This window comes from Strongylocentrotus purpuratus, unplaced genomic scaffold (assembly GCF_000002235.5).
Source record: "Strongylocentrotus purpuratus isolate Spur 01 unplaced genomic scaffold, Spur_5.0 spur5_scaffold_1, whole genome shotgun sequence".
Classification (NCBI taxonomy): domain Eukaryota; kingdom Metazoa; phylum Echinodermata; class Echinoidea; order Camarodonta; family Strongylocentrotidae; genus Strongylocentrotus; species Strongylocentrotus purpuratus.
This window is the reverse complement of record NW_022145594.1, coordinates 31,145,977-31,151,364: the sequence shown is the minus strand read 5'-3', so window position 1 is coordinate 31,151,364 and position 5,388 is coordinate 31,145,977.

Sequence of the window (5,388 nt, the reverse complement as noted above, 5' to 3'; positions counted from 1 at the left end):
AAGCCCTAAAAAAATCGCGTTTCAAAATGATCAAGAAGTTCCTCAAAAAAGTAAAAATCTTTGAGTGACCGGTTTTACCATACTCGTTTTCCCCAATAGACTGTAGTGTTATGAAAACCGTTCAGCAAACGGTTTTCAAAATTTGTAATTCCAATCATTAATATCTTGATAATCAGAAAGACGATCGGCTTGTAAAATTCATGGAGTTCCTGACTGACCTAAAGGTTTATAATTATCATTGCAGCATGAGCTAAATCAAGGGTTATTTCTTAAGGATCTAAGACAAAGTTACCGGATCGCTTTAAACATATTACTGTTAAGATAAATTTATAGTATATAACACTAGTAATGAAACAGCAAATTCAATGTACTTTGTATCACAACATAGCAACGTTATATTCATACACATTAAATATATCATATTATGTGTACCTAACCGTAAACATTATTACCTGAACTCAAAGTAAAGTGCAACCCTAACCCTATATATTTCATAAAGTAAAGCCTGGATCATAGGATCAAATGTTGACCCTCCATGGCATCTTTTGTGACAAGCATTTTTCCCCCTCTTCCACAGGATTCCCTTATTAGACAACAGCATACATTCATCTAAAAATACGCAACATAATCTATAATCATGCAAAATTCCACATTTACATCACTTGGTCAAACTAATTTTTAAAATTGTACCTAAGCAAAATTCCATCAGATACCGCAGGCAAATCGTTTTATATGGCAGATGATGACCGTTAAATGTAAACACAATATTAAAGAAAGGATTTACTAAAACTTCTTTTTCGTGAATTTCTTTTCTCTTAGATTTGTTTTAGCAATACAGTGTGGAAGTGGAATTGCATTACGAGGACCCTCTTGCCTTTAAAAGTTTTAAAATGTCAAACACAACTCAAAAATGTAATTTCCACTTTTTATGGAAGAGCCCCCAGAATGAATATTGACTATGAGGTTGATTTGTATTGTGATTGTAATTAAAGTATTAATAGTACCATGTTGTACTCAATGTTATGCATTCTGTTCAGGTTCACAGGAGTTGAGGATACACAGTTGGGCCCCGAAAGTTTACATGCACCTGGAAGAAACTCATTTTACTCAGAATTTCTCCACTGCACTCATTCCCATCAGGATTCACTCGTCTCAGAGTGATTAGTGATATATATACTGTATACAGTGCGTCCCAGAAAAAACGAAACCGAGAAGTATCGATGTTTTATCATAACTTAATCACAACCATAATTAATGAATGATACATATTTGGAAAGCTTAGAGTCTCCTCTTTCAGTTGATGCTACTTAGATGATGCATATTTCACGCATGAGTGAGTAAAAGCAATTTGAAGTAAGGAAACCAAAAATACATTTGGCGGGCGGTATCTGAATTTCGAAGGAAAATTCACATTTCTAGAAAGTTGAGTTTCTGCCCTTTCATATGACACCTCAATCAGGAAAAATGAGCGAGGAATAACAAAGTTATGTTTGTTTAAAGTAGCCCTTACATGTTCATAATTTTAACAAACGAATTCGTTTTCACTGGGTGCCTGCCGTAGCAAAAAGCAGATTTGACAAAAGACTTAACTCCGTTTCATTGACAATCAGCCATGCATGAAGACTCTCGTCTACTGCTGATTGTCAACGAAACGGAGTTAAGTCTTTTGTTAATTTCGTTTATTGATACGGCAGGCAGCAAGTGAAAACGAATTCGTTTAATAAAATTATGGAAATGCAAGCACTACTTTAAACAAACAGAACTTTGTCATTCCTCGCTCATTTTTCCTGATTGAGGTGTCATATGAAAGGGCAGAAACTCAACTTTCTAGAAATGTGAATTTTCCTTCGAAATTCAGATACCGCCCGCCAAATGTCTTTTTGGTTTCCTTCCTTTAAATTGCTTTTAATCACTCATGCGTGAAATATGCATCATCTGAGTAGCATCAACTGAAAGAGGAGACTCTAAGCTTTCCAAATATGTATCATTCATTAATTATGGTTGTGATTTAGTTATGATAGAACATCGATACTTCTCGGTTTCGTTTTTTCTGGGACGCACTGTATATTAACAGAGACCATATTTGTCTATCTTCCTGAAGTGAAAAGTTGGCAGGAATGAGTGAAGTTGTGATGTTTTGGGCCCAATTTTACATGTATGTAGATCTATAATGCTGGGATTATTCCAGTACTTCATAATGTTTTTCTTTTTTCTTTGTCTTCTTCCATTCTTTGCCTTCTTCCAAGTTGTGTGTGCCTTATGATTGGTATGTAATATAAACAGAGATAGAATGTGTTTATCTTCCTGAAGTGAAAAGTTGACAGGAATGAGTGAAATTGCGATAATGTATATCTGGCCCAACTCTACAATTAAGGAATTATTCCAGTACTTGATAATGTTTTTGTTTTTTCTTCATTTTCTTCAATTTTAAGTATCACTAGATGTGTACCAAGTTGTGTGTGCATTATGCTTTGTATATACTATAAATAGAGACAAAATTTGTCTATCTTCTTGAAGTGAAAAGTTGGCAGGAATGAGTGAAGTTGTGATAATGTATATCTGGTATCTGGTATGTATGTACATACCACAATTCAAGGATTATTCCAGTACTTAATAGTGTTGTTGTTTTTTTCTTCTTCCATTTAATTAACCATCAGGCCTCTGAGTAGATATGTACCAAGTTTAGTGTGCCTTATGTTGAATGCCTGCATATATGAACAAAGTGGTCATGTGATTTGATATTAGCCTTGATGCCAAGAGCTACTTGTATAGGAGGGAAATATGCATTGAAACCCTGAACTCTGTGACATGTTGAATTTGTCAAAATCACCATTTTTCAATACAAACTGGCATACCAGTGTGTGTTTACTGTACAACATAATTCTCATCAGTGTATAAATCAATATCAAGAAGAAAATCTGATCACTGTAGTCCAAATCATATGACCATCATATGACCTTATGGTTTGTAAGTGTACAGCCTTGTATTTATGATATGCAAAGGATTCCAAATTATCTGAAATTGAAAAGTTATTACATCTGAAATATGTTCATAACAAACATTTTTGTGCATACCATGTTTATGTGTACAGAGTATATGTCAAAGATTAAATTGTTTGTTGTATTTCTTATTCCAAGTCTGAATTTATGAATTATTTGTAAGGTTTTAATCCAGAGAGGGAGGCAGGGAGGGAAGGGAGAGAGATGAGGGTGCATGTGAGTGGCGATGGAGGGAGGAAAGAATGTGAGGGAGGAAATGGAGAAGAAACGGAGGGAGAGAGAGATGAGGGTGCATGGGAGGGGGGGGGGGGGGGAGAGGGAGGGAGAGGTATACAGTGAGCAAGAGAATATAAAGGAGAGATTTAGATCATAATTAGGGATGTAGAGGTAGATGGCCAATGTGTACCAGTAAGAGGGAGGAAGGAGAGAAAGGAGATCAAAATCTTGGAGTGTATGAGAGGGTGGGGGGGGGGGGGGGGGTTGTTAGGGGGAAGAGAAGTGAGAAATAGAGCAAGCAAACGAGAGAAAGGAGAGATTTAGACTGTATGACAGAGGTTTGGGGGAGGGGTACATGCAGTGGTATAGTGAAGTGGAAGATATGGCACGGAATAGAGCGGGTATTTTTTAAGAAAAGTGAAAACCAAATTCCAATAACTTTCTATGACCCATCTTGCCTTTTTTGATAACCAGATAAGTACCATTTTGATGTGGGTTCATTGCGGCATCCAAGCGGCATACAAATTTGTAAGTTCTAACCGGAAGGCCCACACCCACGATCAATTTCCATGACATTCCACGACTTTGGGATATTTTTTTTCATTTTCCATGACTTTCCAAAAAAAGCTATTTTTTATGATTTTTTTATGAGTTTCTCCATGACTGTGGAAACCCTGCATCTTGGTGTAATCTGCATGTCAAAAGATACTACTGGATGAGCTGAGTGTAATGGCTTCAAGTACAAAATTACCACACAAAGGATGTTGGGTTTGTAACTTTTTTTTCAAATAGGCTTTTTATTCACACTTTACAACAGATGTACAAAGAACTACTTATTACATGGTGCTCATCTATGTATTTTCACAAAAGAGCTATTTACATACATATACAGAACTTTATTAATTTACATAATGTTAAACACAGATATTCACAATGATTTCCAAAATCCAATATTTGATGGATAACAAAGTCTCCTACTTCTACTACATTACAAGAAGATACTGCAATCTATTTATCTATTGCTCTGTCAAGAATTCCGTTGCATGAAAATAATGATTATAAATGTAAAACTTTTTAGGAATCTAGGCATCGTTTCACAAAACAATCTGAAATACAAGTTCGTCAGCATCTCATTTAAACGCTTGTTCAAGCATATTTGGATGGGATGTTGCTGAACTTGTAATTAAGATGGTTTTGTGAAAGGAGGCCATGTTTTTATGAATTTTTTTTATTTACCATCCATAAAGTTTTCATTGCACCAAAGCAGATTGAATTAAGTGGAAATCTAAAGGTCAATGTACTCCATGCTGCTTTGTGATTGGTCAGTTATTATCGTTGCGTATATCAACCATAGCTATTTAAAACTGACAATTGTTTCAATATGACACCAGATGTGGGTTGTAAATATCAGTGAGGGGACATGGGGTCCTGCTACAGCACACTCATTCAGAACATACTCATACAGTCTGAATTTGAGTACATGGACACGGTCAGAGTCTTTGAGACCCCAGAGCTTCATTCTTGCTGCAAAGCGGCCTGCGTCTGATCATAGGCGGTTCAGCTGAACTCGCTACTTCCTGCATGGAGGGATACTGCCAGGAGGGTGAGAGGACCAAACTGTAAGGTATTATTTGAGCCTTACATCATGGCCTTTAACAATCTGTCACACAATTAATGATCATATTCACTAGCATGTGTGATTCATACCCAGATTTGAAACAAACATTCATATTTCAGGGATGCCAGTTAGAATTGATCAGAGGGCCTGAAAATCACCTAGAATGAGCTTGTTTGTACACAAAAAAAGCCTAAACTATGTTATGAAAATAACTCGCCAGGGCCTAAATTTAGGCTATTGCCTGAAAACTGGCATCCCTGATATTTGAGGCGGCTCTGGGGTAGAGCAGTGGTCTCGTACCTTGAAGGTCCCGGGATCGAAAGCAAGTCGATGCGCGTGTGCCCTTTGATAAGGCACTAATTCTCAATACCATAGCAAGCCCCTCGGATAGTCCTTAATCTGTCTGTCCCTGGTTGTTTACATACAAGCATACCGGTAAACGCTTCTTAACTTTCTTAGCAATCAGGCAAAACAAACAAACCAACAAAATTGTATAGATGGTTTTGTCCAACCATCCCTATCTCAAACTGACAGTAATCTGCATAGAGTACCGAA